The sequence below is a fragment of the Crotalus tigris genome, unplaced genomic scaffold (genome assembly GCF_016545835.1).
Source record: "Crotalus tigris isolate CLP2741 ecotype Arizona unplaced genomic scaffold, ASM1654583v1 scf7180000017873.753527, whole genome shotgun sequence".
Taxonomy (NCBI): domain Eukaryota; kingdom Metazoa; phylum Chordata; class Lepidosauria; order Squamata; family Viperidae; genus Crotalus; species Crotalus tigris.
In genome coordinates, this window is record NW_024096692.1 from 376,064 (window position 1) to 400,270 (window position 24,207).

Below are 24,207 nucleotides of genomic sequence, written 5' to 3' on the forward strand. Positions count from 1 at the left end.
CCGTTTATCTGGTGGGAGAAAAGAATGAGAATTGTGAGACTACCTATAGGGCCTGATCCCCCCATTGATTCAACAGATGTTATTGGGCATCTTAGGCCACCCAATTAGCGAGCGCACATGGCCGCCTCACTGACTCCAGGCGAACCAGTCATCCCCAAAGAATACTTGGGCCTGGCGGAGGTGTTCAGTGAAAAAGAATGTGATGCCCTACCCCCTCACAGACCCAATGACTGCTCCATTGAATTGATGCCGGGAGCCACACTCCCATGTCCGAGGATGTATGCTATGTCCCCCCTCGAAATGGAGGAGATGCAGCGATATGTGAACAAAAACCTAGCGAGGGGGTTTATTGAATGGGCCAAATCTTCCGTGGGAGCCCGTGTTGTTCAAAGAGAAAAAAGATGGGTCTCTTCGTCTCTGCATAGACTACAAGGGACTCAACGTTGTAAGTGTGGAAAATAAATACCCCTCCCCCTCCTAAAGGATTTATTGACCCATCTGGCTAAGGGGAGTGTCTTCACTAAGTTAGACCTAAGAGAGGCATACTACCGGGTGAGAATAAAAGAGGGAGACGAGTGGAAAACTGCCTTTAACTGTCCTATGGGGAGCTATCAGTTCAAAGTCATGCCATTTGGACTACAGGGGGCCCCAGCTGTATTTGTGCAGTTGATTAATGAGGTTCTACATGATCACTTGTACAAAGGGGTTTTGGTGTATCTTGATGATATCCTGATATACAGCACAAATATGACTGATCACATAAAGCTAGTGAGAGAAGTGTTAAAGAAACTATTGAATGCCAAGCTTTATGTCAAATTGTCAAAATGTGAATTTCACCAAACCCAATTAGACTATCGTGGCTACCGAATTTCCAATGAGGGTATTGAAATGGATCCGGCCAAGGTGAAAACTATAATCGAATGGTAGCCCCCAAAGACTCGCAAACAGCTCCAGAGCTTTCTGGGTTTTGCCAACTTTTATCGTCAATTCATCCCTTCTTTTGCTGAGATTGCCCTACCTCTTACAGAACTACTCAAAACAGGCAAAGGAGGAGGGAAGCCACGACCGGGCCAACCACTAGCATGGACAATGAGCTGTCAAACAGCTTTTGAGAAGTTAAAGAGACTATTTGCCGCTGAACCGGATCTAAAGCACCCCTGCCCAGGTGTGATTCAAGCCGATGCCAGCGATGTGGCAGTTGGAGCAGTGTTACTTCAAAAGAACAAAAATGGGATCCTGCAACCCTGTGCCTACACCTCTAAGAAATTCACTGAGAGCGAGCGAAGATGGGCAATCTGGGAGAAAGAGGCCTTCACAATTAGGTGGGCGCTATTGAACTGGCGACACTATGTGGAAGGGAGCAAGGTGCCATTTGAGGTATGGACAGATCACAAAAACCTAGAGGCACTGAAAACTCCCCGCAAATTGTCACCAAAGCAAGTACGGTGGGCACAGTACTTTAACCGCTTCAACTTCACTCTAAAGTACATATCAGGAGGAAAGAACTTTCTAGCTGATGCGCTATCCCGGTTACCCCAGTACAAAAGCGAATGAGAGCAGGTTAACGAGGCAATTATTCCCGATCCACAAACTGTTGCTCAACTTACACCTTGCAGGGTCCCCAATCCTGATGGCCCTGGAGTGAAGAAAATAAAACGAGAGCTCCTCACTGACTAATGGTTCAAAGATAATCAAGCGTCCCTAACATGCAGGGATGGCTTGGCTTACAAAGGGGGGAAGTTATATTTGCCAGAAGCACTCCGTCTTAATGCTCTCAAACACAACCACAATGTAAAGCAGGCTGGACACTTTGGATATTTGAAAACCCTACACCTCACCTGCCGGCAATTCTGGTGGCGGGGCTGAAAAAGGATGTGGAAAACTATGTAAAAAGTTGTACTGTATGTGCCACAATGAAAAGAATCCCGGGGAAAACTCCTGGGTTACTGCAACCCGTGGCAGACCCTTCTCAACCCTGGGAAGAAATAGCTATGGACTTTATAGTGGACCTACCTGAAAGTAGGGGAAATACTGTCATCTGGACTGTAATAGACCTGTTCTCGAAACAGGCTCATTTCATCGCCTGCAAAGGACTCCCATCTGCCCAACGACTGGCCAAATTGTTCCTGAAACATATCTACCGGCTGCATGGTGCCCCTAAGCGAATAATCTCAGACAGGGGGGTGCAATTCACAGTGAAGTTTTGGAGAAATTTCCTTACATTGATTGGATCATCTCAAGGGTTATCATCTGCTTTTCATCCGCCCACCAATGGGGCCACCGAAGCCGCTAACAAAATGGTGGAGCAATATCTTAGGTGCTATTTTTCTTACCAACAGACGAACTGGACTGATCTCCTCCCTTTTGTGGAGGTGGCGTACAATAATTCTGTGCACAGCAGCACCGGCTACACGCCTTTCAAAGTAGCCACAGGGAAAGAATTTAACCCAATACCTGAATATCCTCAGTTGCCCTCCGCTTCCCAGACACTTGATCAGTGGGTGAGAGGGTGGGAAGAAGTTTGGAAAAACACAAAAACTGCTTTAAAAAAGACTTTTGAAGCCTATAAAAAGCAGGCTGATAAAAAGAGGGCTCCCCAAACAACATTCCAAGTTGGGGAAAAGGTCTATCTGTCAACTAAATATCTACGCCTCAAATTGCCCAGCAAGAAATTGGGACCAAAATTCTTGGGGCCTTTCCCCATAGTAAAGGTCATCAACCCGGTCACAGTACAACTAAAACTCCCTAAACTGTTAGGGAAAATTCACCCAGTTTTCCATTGTAGTTTGTTGAAGCCTTATCGGGGCTCCACTTTAAGACCTCCTCCAAAGAAAGCACCTGGGCCCCTCGTAGTGGCAGGGCAGACCCACTATGAAGTGAAACGTATTCTTGACTCCAGAATCTTTAGGGGGAAATTACAGTACTTAGTACAATGGAAGGGATACCCATTGTCTGAAGCCACCTGGGTGAAATCTAGTGAAGTGAACGCTGACAGATTGATCGAAAGGTTTCATGTGAAACACCCCAGCAAACCAAAAGATAACCCTTAACATATGCTTTTGTTTACTTTACAGGATCTGTCCTTCTTGTAAGGGAGGCCGGATGTCAATGCTGCAAATACTGTATATTCTTGCTTTTGACAATATGCAAAACTGTCTGGTATTTACTGGGTTAATACATAGCTTAGAGTGGGGGGAAAAAGCCCGGGAAAGAAAGAGGAAGTAAACTTTTGACCTTCACACTAATTGGATAATGTGACTTGTGACTGCAAGATAAGGGAGGGGTTTAGCAAGAAAAGATTGATGCAAGCGAGAGGAAGTCAGATTCTGGCATCACAACGTCCATGATGGTGACCGGCAATTTGTAGCTCTGTAATAAAGACTTTAGGAAACATGCCTGAAAGTTCTTTGAAGTGCTTCATTAGTCGGAACCTCTGACACCTGCATTAGTCTATTCTCTGTCTAGCAACCCGTGAGTTGACTCTGAAGATTTTTTCTATCTCATTCCCAACTTCTTCTGGTCTCCATTCAAGATTAAAAGCAATATCTCTAATAATAAGCATCTTCAAATCTTCCTGGGAATTTTCTTTCAAAACCTGGATACGCAATGCGAACTCCATTTCTCTGTATTGTGAAATAGTTTGTTCATCATGTGTAACTTCTATCTTATTCTCCACTTCCTCCATTCTAAATTCAAGTTTTGCTGCATTTTCAGTAATCTCTTCCATTTTATTGTCAATCCTTTCAATATGCAGGGCAAGACCAGAAAATGCAAAAAGTATGTCTTCTCTGACTTGCTTGTTCTTTTTCTCCAATAATTCTTCTGTAATAGCCCTCTCTGCAATTATAAGATCTTTTACCTCCTCTTTAATATTCAAAGCAGTCATTTTTAAAGCCTCTTGTAAGTCTTTGAAAGAGATTGCAGGAGGAGGAAAGGGTGGGGGTGATTTTGGTTTAGGCTGAGAAGCAGGCTGAGTCATTGGAGAAGAGATGGAAGCTTTAGGGACAGAGACCAAACGTTTTGAAGCCATTCTGTTAAGTTCAAAGGAGCAAAATTCTTGCCTCTATAATATCACAGTTCTTTAAATAATAAAAAAGAAGGAAGAAAAAGAAAGAAAGAAGAACAAAATTCTTGCCTCTGTATTTAAAATGTGAACTTTTAACTTTGTTACAAAGTCAAACAAGAAAGACAGTCGCCATTTTGCCTTTCACTTTCCCTTTCTTCAAAAGGGAAAGTAAACAAAAAAAGGGGAGAAGATGCTTGCAGGAGTTAAAGTCACAATAAATCTTAAATCCACTTTCTCCTGGTCTGCTCCATCTGCATTTGAATACTCACAAGCCTCTAAAAAAAGCAGATGTGGGAGCGGCACCTTGCTTCATCCCAGAACTTCGGGACAAAGACGTCCTAGAGTGCAGAGTTGGCTCAGGCTCCGAGGCAGCTCTACCTTCCGATCCCTGAAATTATGGGGATCCAGGGGAGCTCTTACCTCTACCTGAGCAGCTCTTCTCTTCCCTTTTTCCCAGGGAAGAGATTCAAGCTGCAGGACAGCTGATTGTAAAAGTCCTGCGGCTTTTACACAACCCAGGAACGGGCTGCTTTGTGAGAAGCAGCCATCGTAGCTGCTTCATCCACAGGAAGTCCATAACTATATTCTTTATATAAACAAAAATTATCAGTAATCAGTATTAGCAATTTTATAAAATATATCTTATCACCTGCTTTACGAAGAATAAATTTGCAGAGTGCATTACACTAATGCACTAATCAAACAAGAGGTATCATTACTGTTCAAAGTTGTGAGAACGACTCTGACCATCTTTGAGTAATTACTGAAGCATCTGTACTTTTCAGGAAGTTAGATTTATATAAATGCTCTAAAGATTTTTTTAAAATATTCATCTCAGTTGATTTTGCCCCCCCCCAAACTGTTAAGTGGACATTTAGATTTATGAATTGTTGAACAGAGCCAAATATATTAAGATTGCCTTAAGAAAATGTTTCAAGATTCACCCAGATTGTTGGGGGCAATATACTGACTTTGTAAAAGCTTAGTATATAAGTATAAGTGCTATTGCTATAGACTTGTATATTTTTAAACAAGTTAGAAAGAGATGTAAAACCACCATTCCTGTTTGCTTTTGCTATGGATCACTAAAGTGAGCTTGTATTTGCTCGAAGAGCTTCTATATGCAACCTAATTGTTGCATGATGCAAAATAGTTTTTTTTCCTGCATCCAGTAAATGCCTTGCTTTATATATAGGGTCTTGCAAAAATAAAGACCATCTGCAAAGGTCATGCTACTTGTTGCCACAAATAAGGTTTACAGTGTTAAGCTATATATCTTGTTACAGGTAGTTCTTGACTTACTACAGTTCACTCAGTAATCATTCAAAGTTAAAAGGCACTGAAAAAAGTGACTTATGAGACTTTTCACACTTAGAACTGTTGCATACTCCCATGGTCACATGATCAAAATTCAGATGCTTGGCAACTGACTCTTATTTATGACTATTGCAGTGATCTGGGATCTTATGATCACTTTTTGTGACCTACTAATAAGCAAAGTCAATGGGGAAGCTAGATTTACTTAACAACTGTGTTAGTATCTTAACAATTGTAGTGATTCATTAACAACTGTGGCAAGAAAGGTCATAAAATGGGGCAAAACTCACATAACAATGTCTCACTTAACAACAGAAATGTTGGACTCAATTGTGGTTATAAGTTGAGGACTTCCTAAACTCATTGTATTTGGTCTCTGCAATTAATTAAAAGTTCCAATTGTGTCAATAAAGACTACCTAGAACTATGTAAAATAACAGCTTCCATATGTCTATCTATTCAATGATCTTTAATTCACATGCTCCTGCTTTAGCAATACATGTTATAATTTTTAGTTCAAAGTCTGTGACTTTTCCAGAATAAAACACTGAATACCACAACATTTTCTGCTAATTTTTTACGAGTTAGAAGCACATTAAATCATTAACTGTTATAATTATAGAAATAAATAACAGAAATAATTAAATCAATCAGTAGTGTATATCTTTAGCTTACAGGCAAAGAAAGGCAGAGTGAGAATACAAAAAGGGCAGAATATGATGACAACAGATTATATGCTTTGGGTTATTTATTCATAAATATACTATCAGTTAAATGTAGAAATAATACTTGGAAGTTTTCTGTTTCTGTCTCTTGCACAGATGCCATTTCACAAGTGTGACAAATTCATTAATTGTGCAACCATTTTTATATACCTTTCCAAATGTTGCAAAATATACTTTGCATATAGAAAGAAAAATTCTGTATGCTACAATGAATGTTCAGTTCATATTAACCTTAATAATTTACAATAACCTTAATTTACTTATTCATAGAGGCAAGGATTATGGCTTGAATACCAAAAGCTCCTTTAGTTTGTCCAAGAATTTGGGAACATTCGGTATAATTTTTTTTCTTTTACTAACAGGTCCTTGCACCTTTTAAAAAACTGCTTTTAAATTCTCATGTTTCAAAAGAAGTTTGCTAAGTGGTATTTGAAACAGGGAATGGTGATCAAGAAATATAAATGCTCGATTCTTTCAGCATATTGAATAAGTTGGCTTTCTTACATATTTTTCTCCAAGCTTTTTTTGACTATTTACATAATTTGGAGGAAACCATGGTACACACCCTTCTCTGTCTTGTCTCTAAGTCTTAGAATCAGAAAAGCAGATCTGTATAAAAGTGGTTTTAAGAAAATGTTGGCAGACCTCCCAACTAAACAAAATACTTATGTTTATATTAATGACCTATTGTTTTTCTGTTGCACTGGATACTTATTGAATAACATGTGTTTCCTTTAAAAATCAGCTTGAAAAAGGTTGGGATATTTTCTTAATTTTTTTTTTACAAATCAGTATACTCAAACTAGAAATCAAGTAACACTTTTATACATTGATGGCAGACTTAAATAGCAAATAATAAGGGCATTAATAAGTAAAAAAATTCCTGCTCTTAACTTTTAAATACAAAGAAAACCAAACTAGTGGCAACAAGCAGGACAAACAATTTTAGTCCTGGCAATGAAAATATTAAAGTTAGCTCCTGCCTGTTAGAATCAACCATCAACAATAAAGGAAAAAGCAGCCAAGAAATAGCCACATACTAGCACTTGGTAGATAAGGGCCTTGGAAAATATATTCAATGCTGTGATGTATCAATATCTACAAAGATCAAAATTGTACAAGCCATGGTATTTCCTGTGACACACCATGGAAATGAAAGTTGGACTTAAAAAAAGCTAGACAGGAGAAGATTTAATACTTTTAAAGTTTGGTGTTGCAGAAGAGTGCTGAGAATACCATGGAAAACAAACCAATGGGTCATTGAATAAAACACTCTAGAGTTCTCACAAATTATTTTACTTTGGACATATTATGCAAAGACCCAACTCTCTGAAAAAAGCTCCAGTGCTGGGAAACATAGAAGGAAATAAATGAATATGCCACTGGAAGGCATAAAAGAACAAGTTAGAGATAGAACGTCTTAGATAAAATCTATAGGCTAGCTAGAAGTCAAAAAGTATTTGATGGCACATAACAAAAAACCTCTCAAGCTTTGTAAAATTAAATGGCATTACAATATAGGAAATATGAAGTTAAAAAAGTACTATACACAATAAATTATTACCATGATGTCAGCATTCTAAAGCAGAGATCCCCAACCTATGGGCCTCGGCCCACTACCAGGCTGTGGCCTCTTGGCCACTGGGCCATGTGAGTGGCTGGCCAGTGCGTGTGTGCGCGCTCACCCCCTTGCACTGGCCCTAGCTGAGCTGCGAGCCGTGAGCTTCACCCCAGCACTAATTAAGCCATGAGCCTCATGCCAGCACTAGCCGAGCTGTGAGCTCCACACTGGTGCTAGCAGCCCCATGTACGGAGTGCGCAAGCTCACGGCCCCATTTGCATGCACACCTGCACAGCCACATTTGTGTCTGTGCACATGCGTGCATAAAGATACCTGCCCCTCTCTTTCCCACTAGGCCACCAACCCAGAAAGTTTGGGGACCCCTGTTTTAACGTATAATATAAACCATAGAAACTGTTGTATTTAAATAATAATAGTGTGTTAAAATATTTGAATGTTGAATCAAGGTATCTCAAATAGGCTAGTTTATTGAGAATGTGCCCCAAATCTTAATCTATGACTATGATAAGGAAATGAAATCTCAGAAAGTTATAGCTGCTTCAGTATTACTAGCTGTTGCTGTTACATGATCTTCATTTCAACTGTCATTCTGTGACAGTTTCTCAGCCAATCTCTCAACCCTTTCCTCCTTCCCCCACCAAGGAGCAGTCATTTATTGCCTGCTGGAAATGGAAGGAGAAGGGAAGAAAAGAAAAGGAAAGGAAGGAGAAGGGAAGAGGAGATTTGTGGTGATCCATGGTCATTTTGCTTAGGTAAGAAAATATTTAAGAAACAATGACTCAACAGGCCATGAGTTGTCTAGTACAGGGCTTTTCAACCTTTTCATCCATTGTACCACTTTTAGGATATGGCAACATCCGAGTACCACCAGTCACCTAGCAAGATGTCAAAAACTTGATGACCCCCCCAAAAAAAGGAAAAAAGTGAGAAAGTACAGGTAGTCCTTGACTTACAACAGTTCGCTTAGTGACTGTTTGAAGTTACAATGGCACTGAAAAAAGTGCCCCCCCAAGGCACAGCCGAGCAAGACACCTGCTTGCCCGCCCAGCTGCACTCTTCCTCCTGTCTGAGGTTTTCATTGTTGTGAGCATTTCTGTTGAGGATTGGCAGTGGGGGTGGGGTGAGGTATGTTTGGTTTTTATTCCCCCCATCTGCTGGGTGGTTGCAGCAGGTTTTGGTCACTTCACATGACCATGGGACACTGTGACCATCATAAATATGAATTAGTTGCCAAGTATCTGAATGTAAATCACAAGACCCTGGAGATGCTGCAACATTCCAGCTGATTGGCATTTCTTCTGGGCTCAACAGAAGCACCAGTTTCAGAGCCAAGCTCCAGCTGGAGCCTGACGCTGATCCTGGTGCTTCCACTGACCCCTGGCAGCCCCAAAGAAGCGCCAATCATCTGGAAAGCAGTACTGATCCTGGCGCTTCCGCTGAGCCAACAGCCCTGCAGCTCCAGCCATCTCTCACTCAGGCTTGTGCGGTGCTGCCACCGGTTCAGCTCATTCCCCTCCCCCATTACCACTTTTCTAGGATGGTCGCGAACCACCTGCCAGGTGCCAATGTACTACAGGTGGTACCCATACCACTGGTTGAAAAGCCCTCATCTAGTATCTCATGTGCACCTGAAACAAAACTTTGCACTACTTTCCTGCAATGTATTGATCAAGTTTTTTTCTCTAAATATTTCATCCTTCATTCTCAAAGTTTCTGTACTCTGCCACTGAGCTTTGTGTGGCAAATGAGTAGTATGCCTAATGTTAATACTTGATGTTATCCCAAGTATTACCTTTGGGTTCTTTTCACTTGGAGAGAAAAGGTGTAAGTGGGACAATTATATCTGGTCTTCTGCTTTGCATTGTCAGAAATGGATCTGCAGAAATTTCTTGTAACGTCTGCATCAAAACAGTGAATCTTTTCTGATCTGTCTCTTGAAGAAAAGCTTTGAAAAGCTTTTGAAAAGGTATTAAAATAAAATCTTTGTTAGCGCAGCAAACTGCTTTTTAATGTGAAAGCCTATAAATATACACACACCTTTTTTTTGGGTGAGTAGGGGGGATCCTTTTTAACTCATATAAACCTTAGGTAGCAATTCTTGGCTATTCTTAAAAGATAACCAGGGAGATATTGGATCTACATTTGGATGGGGGATCACCAAGAAATTCTGAATCACTGGAAAAATTGGAAAGTTGAAGAAAAAATTTAGAGGTTGGTAAAAGAAAAGCCTTGCATGATGTGACTATAGAATCACAAAGAGTCTAGAATGATTATAGAGTCCCTTGAGTCTTCACATTCTAACTTATAAGATTTTTTTGTTTTATTTTGAAGGGTTCAGTTAAATATGCTGCCCTGGATGTGGTAGCCAAACTCGCAATTGATACCAATGCCAGATTTACATATGAGATGGCATTGTGAAATGCTCCCTTTTAAAAATCCTAACCAATAGAGTGGTGCTGTTTACTAGGCTCCCATCAAAATCGGAAATGATACATCATAATCTATATTCCCATTGCACTATTAGTACAATGGAGGGATAAAGCTGTGTAATTGTTTTTTGTGCAGATGACAGTATCACTGAAAGGGATGAACTGGGATAGGAAAATCAGTTACTGTTCTCCCTATTGGTTAAGTAAATGAATATCGAGGTTAAGCGATTCCATTCGAATTCTGCTTTGATACCAGGCTTCTAGCCAGGCTAGAAGACTAAGCTACAAGAGATACTCTGTTACAACGTCCACAAAAGAATTGTACCTGCAAGCCCTCCCCATCTTTATATATATATTCACTCGAATATTCCGAGTGATAGTATAACTTCCATCACTCAGTTTTGTCTTGGCATTCCACCAGATACTCCGCTATTACCCATCCCGCTTCCTGGTAACGCAGTTTGCATAGTCAGTGTAGAGTCGCTGACCGCGGCGAGCGATTGATGTAAGGAGCCCGGCGGCGGCGGCGGCGGCGGCGGTGGTGGTGAGGAAGAAAGTTAAACCATAGCCCAAGCTGAAAGACTTAAACGACAGAGAACTCTGTCATCTCTGCCATTGCTATTTCCAGCTCTCCTCGGACGGTGCGGCAACTAATACAAGAGGAGGCGTTAGGGAAGTAGCCTTGCGAGCTCTCGCCTAGTAAGCAAGTTGGGCCCCGGTCCTGCGGGGAACTGCATTGCGGCTTGGGGAAGGAGAGAGCGCGCGCGAGGCGGTCAGAAAGAAGGTGAAGTAGAGTGGTGGCGCACCTTCCGAGGGAAGACCATGGCGAAATAAAACCGGGTCGGCGAGTGAGAAGATCTGATAGCGAGAAAGCACAGCGCCCCTGAAAGGAGGTGACATAACAACTACCCCACCGACTTCCAGCAGCGAGGTAAGTGCAGTCTGCCGCACTGCGCGCGCGCAACTTTTGCTAAAAGGGGAAAGACGGCGCCAAGGGATGATTTTTTTTCCTCCAGATGTCTCAATGACGGTGGGAGCAGGTGGGCGTGGCTTCAGTTCTGCCACAGTCTCTTGGGGCAATGTCCTTCATAAGAGTGCCTTTCGTAGAAATAGTGGAGCGGAATTGCCATCTTTCAGGCCAGGTTTGAGCACTTCTCCAGCGCGGACAGCAGTGGTAGGTAAGGTCGGACTAGGCAAATTCTTGGCCTGGTCTGAGTATTCAAGGTTCTTTGGAATTTATGAGCATTGTTTTTATTCAGTGGGGTTCATTCCAAATTATGTTGTGCATAAGATTGCAACCTCACAGTATTATTCTAAGCAGTGGACTTAGTTTGTTCCCACTGAATTTGATATGTTGTTCCAGGTGAGTGTTAGTTAGTGTAAATTAAGCCAGTGTTACTCAACTTTGGCAACTCTTAAGATGGGTGGACTTCAACTCCCAGAATTCCCTAAACCACATGCTGGGGGAGTTGAAAAATTCTACAGAATTCTATCGCAGAATTTTTTAGCCAGCATTGTGGGAGCTGAAATCCATACAACCTTGCCAAGGTTATGAAATTCTACGCTAGGGTACCCCAGGTATTACCCCTGGGTGTAATACAGGTATTCTTTGACTTGCAACCATAATTTTGAGCTCAAAATTTCTCTTGCTGAACAAGACATTTATCAAGTGAGTTTTGCCCCATTTTATGACCTTTCTTGCCACAGTTGTTAAGTAAATCATTGCAGTTCCTAAGTTAATAACAGGTTTTTAAATGAATCTGGCTTCCCCAATGACTTTGCCTGTCAGAAAGTTGCAAAAGGTGATCATAAATAGATGCCAGTTGCCCAGTGTTTGAATTTTTATCATGTGACTATGGGAATACTGCACATGTGAAAAACAGTCATAAATCATTTTTTTCCAGTGCCATTGTAATTTCAAATAGTCATTAAACAAATTGTTGTAAGTTGAGCACTACCTGTACTCCTCTTGCTTTATGTTTATGGTAATGGAGACTAAAATTTACTTTCCAAATTTGGTGCCCACTGAAAGACCACAATTTCCATTATTCCTGTCAAGTTTTGTGGGAGCTGCATTTTGAACCCCTTTGGAGATGTTAGTTGAGGAATGGAGGGCTACCTTATATAAATACAGGAAGGAAGGCAGATGAGTGCAGCAGCCCTATTCTGAATCTCAGTTTTCATTCTCTAACATGCATTTCTAAAAAGTTGTTACTTTTACCATTTTAAACTCTTCCAACTTTATAATAGATCTGTATTGTCACTTTCATTTACATTCTACCTTCTAGTTTTTTCTCAATCTGATGAAATATTAATTGCACCAAAGCTAAAACACACGTGTACTCCAGATGCATTGTGTCTAACATCCTCCTGATGATTTGGCTAGAATCATCAGGTCAAACATTCTGGAAACTAATACGAGATCTGTGACTGGTACCAAGTTGTTCTTCATTGCTAAACGCTGGCTCTTTTGGGGTAGTAGTCTAGCCACATGTTTTGTGTGTGTAAATGCAGAAAAAAGCTTTTCAGTTCTAATTCCAGCAAAAAAATTTTTTCAGATTAATGGAACTTATTTTCAAATAATGAATAGTGGCTTTGTTCATATTTTATAGGGCTGCTCAAGGTTTTGGATTTGATCTCCAGAAGATGCTTTGGAATGTGCTGGAACTAGCAAGATGAGTAGCATATAAATTAAATAAACAAATTTGAGCACCGGTATGTCCTTGTCTGCAACACTAACACAGTTGCAAATTTACTTTGAATTGCATGGCAGTTCTAGAAAATGTTTGAGAAAAATGTGCTTTTTTCAAGTTGACATGATGCACTTTTCTGATGTTCAGAAAGAACGTGTTTTTTTTCTTTTTTTCTTGGCTTCCCAATAAAGGTAGAAAAAGTATTTCTGCTGTTTTAAGGAATTTACTAATTGATTTTTAAAATAATGGCAGCTTTAAACAATGTTGCCTAGAAGTTTTTTAAAAAATGGTGCTACTTTAAGGAATAGCAGAAAGTTGTGCTCATCCAATATCCAAAGCATTTCTTTTGAATCATTTCCAAAGCTGTACAGTAAAAAAATCCCCAAGTATGTCACAGATATGGTTCTAACATGAATTGTATTTTTTTTAAAAAAAATCCAAAAGTCTTCCAGTTCTAATAAATTCTTGCTGGCTTTACTTTACATGAATTATTTTGCAGCTACTGCTGTGTAAGCATCTCTTGTCACTCTGCCGCCTCTGAAATGAGCTTCAGACTCATTCATCAACAAAAGACAAGAATGCTACAAGTCAATGCTGAATCATTCAAGCTGTTACAGTTAACCCTAACTTACATTTTATTAGGTGGTCTCTAGAGAATTTCAAACCAGCCTTGTGATGATGTATAATGTCCTAAACAAGAATTTATACTTTTGGTGGTTTTGGTTTAGCTATTCCTATTGGCAAAAAAGGAGCAAATATGGACTGGCCTGCAGTTTGTTCATAGTAAGCTAGTATTATGTTTTGGAATTCTGGCTTCTTATTGTATAAGAGAACAGTCATTATCTTGAAAATATTTTTTCTTTCTTGCTATTTTATGTGCTTTACAAATTAGTAAATTGGATCACTTCTATCAGCCACACAGGTTTAAGTGAAAAGGCTGACTAATAAGTATAAACATTTGATATTGTTTGCTTATATATTTGGCTAAAGGAATAGCTTTTATTGGTGTTGATAAAGAACATTATTGCTTTGAACTAAATAAATGTTCTTATGCATTATGCTGCACGTCATATTGCAAGCCACATTGTTTTAACATCTCTACTGCATCTATGGAATGAGATTTCATAGTTCATGAAGATATGATAAAATTGCTGCATACTAATCTCTAGTTATTTTTCATATTTGGTTGTCACTATTTAACAAATAGCAATTGGTATATTATTTTCATCTCTAGCAAAATAGTAAAATAGACTATACTATGAGAGGAGGGAGAGAAAGAGAAATTGTTAAAAATCTCTGACAGTACCATCTTATTGAATTTAGGATGCTTTTTCCAGGGAAATGTTCATTAAGATAGCAGTTAATAAATTTAATTCAAAAAGCTTACTTCATATTCTGTACAATGGAAATTTATACATATATTTGTAGCCTGGGAAAGCTCTCTTTGTCATACCCCTACAAATTATATAGTACAAGTATTTAGAAAGCAATATGGTAGAAAACTACAGGATGAAGATTAGTAAACAATTGTTGAGTCCCAAAATGATAGAAACCCCTAGGATTACTATAATAATCACTGCAAGGAGAGAAAAAGTAGCCTTTACCAAAAATCTGAATTGATCTTTTGTGCAGCAATATTGAAATTAGGCCAAGAATCACATTAGACCAAAATATGCTGGTTGTTTGCTAAGGGATGTATCTAAATGGAGATTGATACAGAACTATTTCCATTGGATTTTTGACAACTTGAGAAGATAAATACTAATGCTCTGATTGTTGGAGGTGGTGAATTACTGTGCTCCAGAGTTTATTTGTGGTTGGTAGCTGTTGTGTCCTGAGCCTGCAAAAGCAGGCTTGGGGCGTTGCATTGGTCCTGGGCATTCCAAAAGCTGTCCGGGACCAGACTGAGCGGTGCCAGCCTTGTGCGCATGCGCAAGGTGCAAAAGCGCTCTGTTACTTTGTTTTGCTGTTGTCCGGGTCTCTGGACACATAAAGAGGCCTGCGTGCCTTGTGCCGTTGTTCGGGGGTTGTTGGTTGAAGAATAAAGAGCTGTTAAACTTCACCATGTTTATTCATCATTCACAAGCGAACGAAGTACTTAACACTGGTGACGAAGGTGGGATCCTTTGCAAACTAAAGAGAAAGTTTTAAGGACTTACCCAGGAAGTCCTGAAGAGGGAAACGGTGTCTGAATCAGTGTCCCAGCCTCCCAGTATAGTGTCGCTGGAGGGTGAGCTCGGCTAAAGGACCCTTTCCCCAAACAGAAATTTGCAGAGGAGCGAGTGGTGAAGGTAATAATAGTATGATGGCGAAGATTGGTTGTTTGTCTGATTTTGATGTCTCACGCCCAGATAGATGGAATTCCTACATTGCAAGGGTGGAGAATTACTTCAGAGTAAATCAAATTAGAGAAGATGGCTTGAAGGCTGCAACTCTTTTGTGTGTCTGTGGACAGGAAGCTTTTGAAATTGCAGAGAATCTGGTGGCCCCTGCACCTCCGGAGTTAGTAACATATACTGATTTGAAGAAAATGTTAAAGGAACATTTCCAGCCAAAGTTATCTGTTATTGCTTGGAGGCACGCGTTCGAGCAGAGAGACCAGAGGCCGGGTGAATCTGCTATGGATTTTATTGTGGCCTTAAGGCGAGCAGCCAGACTTGTGAGAGGCTCTGGAAGATCTGGAAGAGAGGCTGCAAGATTGCTTCGTATGCGGTTTAAGGAATAGAGACTTACAGCAGAAGATTTTTGCTAAAGAAGCTATCTCTTTCCAAGATGCGCTACGAGAGGTGACAGCTGAGGAAGAGCAGACGGGGCTGTGAAGACCCTACGGCCCACCAGGAACCCTCCAGATACAGCTACCATCCATCAAGAGGACGCTCAAGAAGGCTCGGAAGTGGATCCTGAAGAAGAGGTGGATAGACTTCACCAGCCAGCTGAAAGGAGGCAGAAGGAATGTCCGGACAAGGCCTCAGCATCTCTTCAATGCTTCGGGTGTGGAGGACTGCAAGCAAGCTGACTGCAGGTTCCTCTCTGCCATTTGCAGAGCGTGTGGCAGGCAAGGCCACATCGCATCCATCTGTTTGGGTCACCAGAAAGTACAACCTCATTAAGAATTGCGTCTGAAAGATACCAGGGTCCCTAGCCAACATAGGGTGGGTTTCTGCGCATCACACAGGAGTATTCTGAGGAAGGGACACACAAGCCCCTTAAGAAGAAACTTTCTATTAACTTAAGGCTGCAAGGGGTTAAGCCTAGGAGGGTACGTTTTGCCCTCAAAGGCAAGATTGATGCTGAGCTGGACAAATTGCTCCAGCAGGGCATTCTAGAACCTGTGGATTCAAGTCCATGGGAAACCCCCATAGTAATGCCTCTAAAGGCTAATGGGGACATACGTATATGTGCAGACTACAAGTGCACACTGAATAAGGTGCTGCAACAGCATGCTTAGCCAGTGCCTGTGGTAAGTCACATTCTGACCTCCCTCAAGGGGAGGCGCATTTTTGCGAAGCTTGACCTGGCACAGGCCTATCAACAGCTACCTGTTGATGAGGCAGCTGCAGAGGCCCAGACTATTGTAACTCACAGGGGGGCCTTCAAGGTCAAGAGATTGCAATTTGGGGTAAATGTAGCCCTTGGCCTATTCCAAAGTGTCGTGGAGAGCACACTTCGAGGTATTCCTGGGGTCTGTCCCTACTTTGATGATGTCCTCATTGCTGGGGAGTCATATCAAAATTTAGCAGATTGATTAAGGGCTGTCTTGCTTCATTTTTGAAAAGCAGGCCTTAAACTAAAGAAGGATAAATGTAAGATAGGAGTCACTTCTATTGACTTCTTAGGATTCAGGATAGATGTTCAAGGCATTCACCCTGCTGAAACTAAATTGCAAGCTATCCAGCAGGCCCCAAGCCCTAAGTCTAAGAGTGAGCTGCAAGCGGTCTTGGGGCTATTAAATTTTTACCATGCATTTCTCCCACATAAAGCTGCAGTGGCAGAGCCATTACACAGGCTCTTAGACAAGCAAGCTCCTTGGCAGTGGACTAAAGTCCATGACAAGAGTTTCAATGAAGTTAAGGCCTTGCTCACTTCTTATGCTGTTTTAGCGCATTTCAATGAGCAACTGCCTGTTTGCATCGCATGCGATGCATCTCCTTATGGGGTTGGAGCTGTACTCAGCCATCTGAAGGCTGATAGACACAGGTCCCTGTGGCCTATTATTCAAGGACTCTGTCTTCTGCAGAGCGAAATTACGCTCAAATTGACAGAAAAGCCTTGGCCATAGTGGCTGGCATTAAGAAATTTCATGATTTCTTATATGGCCGCCATTTCATGGTCTATACTGACCATAAACCTCTGCTGGGCTTGTTTACCACTAACAAACAGACCCCACATATCATTTCTCCTCGTATGCTGAGATGGTCCATTTTCCTGTCAGCATATGACTATACATTAGTTCAAAAACCAGGAAAAGAAATGGGTCATGCAGATGGCCTGAGCAGATTACCCCTGAATCAATTGGAGCCTAAACCTGCTCCAGCCATTAATATTCTTTCCATTTAGGAGTTGCCCGAGTCTCCCCTCAATGCTAGGGATGTGGCTGCAGAACCTGCCACTGATCACATGCTTACATGCGTGCTGACATGGGTGTTGTCAGGATGGCCTGACAAGTGCCTAGATACTGAGTTCAAAAGCTTCTGGCACAAGAAGCATGAGTTTTCCACTTTCAAGGGGTGCCTGTTATGGGGTAGCAGGGTAGTGATCCCAGCCTCATTGAGGTCTAGAATCTTGATCTCTCTGCATGAGGGACATCCTGGCATAGTCAGGATGAAAGCACTTGCGTGCAACCATCTTTAGTGGCCTGGGTTCGATAAAGCCATCGAGGCCCAGGTGCATGGGTGCCAAGTGTGCCAACAATCTTGGCCTGGAATGCCTCAGGCCCCAGTACATAGGTGGGAGGAAACTCAAATCCCATGGTCTAGGGTGCAATATAGATTACGCTGGGCCCTTTCAGGGGCAATTCTTCCTGGTTGTTGTGGATAGCCATTCCAAGTAGCTAGAGGTTGTTCCTGTTTCTTCCACTACTCCTGCTAGGACCATCCAGGTATTGAGAGGAATTTTTGTATCACATGGTCTTCCAGATGTTCTGGTTTCAGATAATGGCCCTGAATTTACCTCTTCTGAGTTCCAGGCTTTTCTTCAGGCCAATCTGATCCGGCATGCAACATTGGCTCCCTTCCACCCATTTTCCAACGGACTGGCAGAGAGAATGGTGTGCACCACCAAAGATGCTCTCAAGAAACTGACTTACGATAACTGGCATCACAGGTTAGCAGATTTCCTTCTTGCACACCGCACCACATCATGCACTGCCACAAGGAAGAGCCCTGCTGAACTCCACTGGGGTTGCCGCCTCATCACTAAACTGGACAGGTTGCACCCTGACCGGATGGCTTCACAGGTGTCACAACCGCGGGCACCTAGGAGACTCCAAGTGGGTGATCCGGTCTGGGCATGGAACTATGGGCCTGGTCATCTCTGGGTCACAGCTGTGGTCTGCAAGGTCTCTGGGCCATTGTCATACGAAGTTGCCTTGGGAGACAGTCGCGTTCTTCATAGACACATAGACCAACTGCGTTGGAGACTGGACTCTCATCTTTCTGGTCCTGGCTCTGCTCTGGGTGGGGGGAGGAGGATCATAACATGCATTCTGAGACTCAGTTTCACAGGCCTAACAGGCCATCACTAGCCGCTACTGTGGCTATTTGGGATTCATCCCAAGGTTTTGCAAGTGCTCCCAACAGGATAGGAGGTCTTCCCACACATCCATAATTACTCCAGACAGGGAGTCACACTGGGAGTATCCACAGTATTCATATGTGTCAGATAGTGCTCCAGACAGGGAGACTGACTGAGGGTATCGACACAAATCACAAACAGCAAGAGAAAAAGAATTCCAGCAGGGGCGCTTGCCAAATTCCACAATTGCTCCCAAAAGGAGGTCACCAGCAAAGGGGGTTGCCATGGAGGTGACTCCTGACTCTGGCACCTTGGGCACGTGCTTGGGGGCCACCGAGTACTGGGGCACTTCCGCTACCCAGCACTCTCCATCTGCTGGCCTTGGGTTCGAGGGACAGTGTTCCCAAGAAGGGTCCATTGTGGACCCGGGGACTTCCACCCCTCCAAGGTATGCTGGCTTGGACTTAGAGGGTCCAGGCAGCCAGCAGATGGGCGGGTCAACGGGTATTTGGGGCAGCAAAGTCCTGGCCTGCCTAGCCTGGTAGGCGAGCAGGTAGGCCAGGCAACCTCACTGGGGTCACCTGGGAATCTAAGGCAGCAACACCCTGGCCTGCCTTGCCTGGTAGGCGAGCAGGTGGGCTAGGCAATCTCTCCTGGCCTTAGAAGGTCACAGCGGGCCAAGTGCCCACCCAAACATCTTAGAGAATGTGTGAAGTTGTTGTCAAGCCACAAGGGTTCTGTTCACGAGGCCTCTGAATAATGAGTAGATTATTTTGTATTATTTTTTGATTTTGGATACATTTATTGCATGCACAAAATAAAGGGTTTTTGCCTGAGGGCAAACTCGAGTTTTCCACATTTCTTGCATTTGATTGATGAAACTATATAACACTCTTCCAATGTATGGAGTACATGTGTGTGTGCAGGTATGTTCCATCTAGGGGTGAGGGGTGTTGTGTCCTGAGCCTGCAAAAGCAGGCTCAGGATGTTGTATTGGTCCTGGGCATTCCAAAAGCTGCCCGGGACCAGATTGAGCGGCGCTGGCCTTGTGCACATGTGCAAGGCGTGAAAACGCTCTGTTACTTTGTTTTGCTATTGTCCGGGTCTCTGGACACATAAAGAGGCCTGCGTGCCTTGTGCCGTTGTTTGGGTGTTGTTGGTTGAAGAATAAAAAGCTGTTAAACTTTGCCATGTTTATTCATCATTCGCAAGCAAACGTACTTAACAGTAGCCATATTGGAAGAATAGTTCTTTTCTGAGCAGGAAGAATTTTTCAGTGAAGAAGAGACTAAAGAAGAGAAGACAGTGAAGCCTCTAGCTCTATTTTGGAATAGGGAGACTTAGCTGTCAACGTCCAAACAGTAATAAAGGAAAATAATATTCTGGTATGATATTGTTTCATTGATTTAGGATCAGTGATGGAGGCCATTGCAATCAATGACCAAATAACTGATTCTATACTAAAAACAGCTGAGCTACCTTTCCTCAAGAGAGTTAACATAATTTGCTATGGATTAAAAAGAGATAACATTTTTCCTCACAATATTATACATGATAGCCGAATGCTAGTGCAATGTATTTGTGTTATACATGATTACTGCTTGTAAATGGTCATTATTGATAAGTAATTCTTGCTTCTCTTTTCATCATACCTTCCATTCTCTTTGCTCTCTATGTTGTACTCCATACATTTGATGAAGCAGATTGGGATTACAGAAGTTTATGTGATAATACATTTTTTAAGGTGTCACATGATCCTGAACTGCTGTACTTCACATCACGCATGGATCTTTAGCATAGTGGTAATAGCTTTCTTGCCCTTTCTGTATTTGAAATATATCTGGGTTAATTCAGAATTTGCTGAGTTAATTTTTAACTAGTAAGATATTCTTTCTTTATAAAAAAAAGAAAGAAATTATTCTCCTTAAGGGAGAATAATGTAGATATTAACAGCTTGATCAAAATTAAATACTTCTTTTCTTAAGCTAGCTGGATCCAATGTGGCAAAAGTTTATTTCAATCAGAAGAATAGAGATAAGGGATATTAATAGCTTGATAAAAATTAGATGTCCATTTTCATAAGCTAGCTGCATCCATTGGGATGAAAGTTTATTTACATCAGAAGAGTAGAGAGGAGGGACTTCGTACTATTATGAGAATTAAATTTATGTTTTATTTCACATTAAGTCATTTCGCATTAAGTTCTTTGGAGGGAGAACACAAACATGTAGTTGTCTCTAATTAAACATGTTTTGTTCTGCTTAACTCCTATATATGCAGCAACTTTTGCTGAGGTCAATGCAAAGACTAATTTATCACACAGATTAGTATTGATCAAGGTAAACCTAAGATCGATATTGGATTTTGAGGGTCAGTAAATTTGTAAATAGGATGAAATATGGAAGGCAATATATCTATCAGGTACATTTTTTAAAAAAAGAAACAACAACAATTGTATCAGTGAGGAAGAAAACATTTAACTAATTAAAGATGTGACACTCCTAATTAAAGATGTCATACTATTGTATAAATAGCTAAACATTTAAATGGTTCAATGAATTTGCTACCCTGCTGGAATACTTGAAAACAGCTGCTTAAATAACTTCTGGCTGTGTGAAAGAATGCTACATCTACGCATATAGGTAAACTAGTTTTATTGAACAAGTCAGATTTATTCGTCTGATTAAATTAAGATGGTGTGCCTCTTACATTAAGCAGAACAAATCATATTACGTTTTAGGGTTATATGTAAATTAGGCCATAGGTGGTCTGGACAGCTGCCCACTGCTCTATATATCATTTTGATGATGTACAAATGATATCATTTGAATTATGTGGTTGCATTTGAAAGTGAACATTTGTGCACTAGTTTAGGAATGAGAATCCAGTACAACAAAGTGCCATTATCTCTTGGCCACCAGAATTCTGCAGTTGCTTGCAGTTGTGTAAAATGTATTGAATAAAAGACCTTATTAACTGGCAACATGCAAAAAAAAAAAGTATAGTAGGGTTCCTTCTCCCATGGCTTTCCATAGAAATCAGAACATTTTCTATTATTAGACACTATCTAATTTCTTATTAAATTCTAGTCATGTTTGAAAAATAGTGTTTTATTCAGAATTGAAAGCTGATTTTTAAAAAAACTATTTAGCCTAAAATGAAAAGCTGCAAATATTTTTTTTTCTAATAATTATTTACTATAGTGTCATCAATATGAAACTAGCCAGAATAACATAGTGACTAAAAAATTAGACTTGGGAGATTTGGGTTCAGGTCTCTGATAAAATACAGAATTTACTTAGTAAGAATGGACCAATAATTTCCTAGCCAACTGGGTTGTTGGGATGAAATTTCTGGGAGCTGTCAAAGGAAAATCTGTGGACATTACCATTCTTCTAAATTGGAAGAGAAAGAAAACAAACTTCTTTTTCTTGAGAGTGCTTCTAGTGTGGCATTCTCAACTAGAACATTCCAGAAATGTTGGGACTTCAATTTCCAGGATTTTTACCTAGATTGGGAGAAGCTATAGTAGAAAGAAGTTCTTGTCTTAAACATCAGAAGAAATGAGATGTGTGGGAGGAGTGTGTCATTACAATGCTCCTTCCCATTTTTATAAAGCACATCCTAGGGCAGATTGTCCATGCATGTGATAAAGAGAGAAAGAGAGAGGGGGGGGGTATATATATTAAATACACTTATTTTGCAAATCTTCATTATCTTTTAGAGCTTTAGTTAAGATAAAAGACTGGAAAGTAAGATAATTAGAAAGGGCAAAGTTGCAAAGTGGGCATGCCACTACACTATTGTATGCCTATGAATAGGCTTACTACTGTAATGGTTGTGCTGGTGATAGTCTCAGATCATTTCCAGAAGAGATAAATGACAACCTTGAATTCAAGGATTATTTATTTCTTTAAGTGATTTTAGGACTGTGGAATTTACTTTTGTAGTCTGGAGCTAAGACTTGATGTTGAAATCAATGGGAAGAAAGGGCCTGGCTAAAGTAAATAATAAACAAAAAAAACAAACAAAAACACTAAGTTTGTTCTTCTTATAGGAACATAAGAAATTACCTTATTTTAAATCAGATCTTTGGTTCATCCAGTTTTGCTCCAGTGGCTTTAACCAATTTTGTTCATGATATTCCTTGTTCTTTTGGAGATGCCAGGAATCAAACCTCATATAAAATAAATGCTTTACCACTGAGTTGCCACTTTTATTTTTCCTTCTTGTTGGGATAAGTTATAGATTTTAGAAAATTACAGATGACATACTATTTCCCTTTCTTCCTTCCTTCATCATTTTTCACTAAGGATTGCTCTTATTAATTTCAGTATTATATACACTTATCTGAAAAGATTGGTATGGGACATTTGAATAGATATGCATAGATTTCTGCTCTAAGTCTGCAATCTGGGATACATGTGCTTGGAAGAAGTTCCTTTAATCTCTGTGCAAATAGATACTGAATAAAGATGGATAGTATTTGTCTACATAAATCTGACTTGTGAATAAACCATTGTTTGCAAAAATCAGAATCACATTTAATGGTATGCCAGGATTGCTGCTTCAGGCTGCCACAGTTCCCTTAGGGAAGAAAAAGGGTCATGTTTTATTTGCATTTAAATGAAGCATGCATACAATTAAATTTTGCCTGAGGGCCATTAATATTGGAAATGTCCTAGAAACAAAATAAAATAAAGATGTACCAGCCAGATTAAGTGTCATATTGTGACCATTTTAACAATATTTCTACCATGTGTATGTACTGCTGACAGACAATTCTTGTAGTAAAGATAAAAGGTCGTCAACATCTGGTCTCTTCACAGAATGCGACCATGAGATGATTTTTTTTCAGATCTCCCCCCATCTTCCTAACTGTGATTACTAAAATAGTTGAGCCTAGTGTTGTTGTACCTTGCCAACCTGTCTCCCTGGCAGAAAAGTTGAGACTACAATTTCCAGAAATCCTAGCTAGATATTAGCTGTCTTTGTGCAATGGTATGTGGGAATGATGCTGGAAGACAAGAGGAAAGTCCTAGACTAAACAATGATCAGATAAGAGTCAGATGAATCTTCAGAAGAAATAAGGATGTGGCAAATGTCTCAGAAGGGACCTTCCCCAGTTTCTTGGATTTAGAGATCCAAGGGATTTTATCAAGGAGATTAGCAAATTAAATTCCTTTTCACTCTCATTGTCTCAAGGATGCTTAGATTTTTCATGGTTACTATTTTCACACTAAGAAAATAACATATTTTATTTCCTTAGTGTATTCACATAAACTAAGATTACTAGTTTCATAGTTCTTTGTACCCAGGCTAAAAGTTTTAAGCCCTTCTTTTAGTATTAAAAGGGACTATTTACGTTTTTCCATATTTAGCTGGAAAAATAGCAGAAAAAGGCTAATGCATCATATATGCATCATTGTACCTCAATTGTGGTTTGTTGCTGTCCATGCCCATGCAAACTCTTTAATATTGTTTATGGTTATTAAATATGGAAAATAGATACAGTCTCTCAGCATGTAATTTGTTTCCAGTTTTGCCCTTGGAGCTAGAAACGCTATCCATCCTACATTTGACAAATTACTGTTGCAATATTAGATGATACACTCATCTCAAGATAAACACATTGGTATTTTTGTCTATGTATGTTGAATGT

General features: G+C 40.6%; 1 protein-coding gene across 10 annotated transcripts in view; it reads left to right on the forward strand.

Moving 5' to 3' along the window:
- Nucleotides 1-24,207, forward strand: part of THSD7A (thrombospondin type 1 domain containing 7A) — a 327,958-nt gene that overhangs the window by 22,401 nt on the left and 281,350 nt on the right. For 2 of the 10 annotated variants that reach the window (XM_039343801.1, XM_039343799.1), the window contains exon 1: nt 10,514-11,050. The exons of 2 other annotated variants lie outside the window; for them this stretch is intronic. The gene's annotated coding sequence lies outside the window, so the exon portion shown is untranslated. Of the gene's footprint in view, nt 1-8,332; nt 8,443-10,513; nt 11,051-11,203; nt 11,298-12,816; nt 12,835-24,207 lie in introns of those variants that run through there. 6 more of the 10 variants (XM_039343800.1, XM_039343804.1, XM_039343806.1 and 3 more) reach the window with 6 other exon arrangements.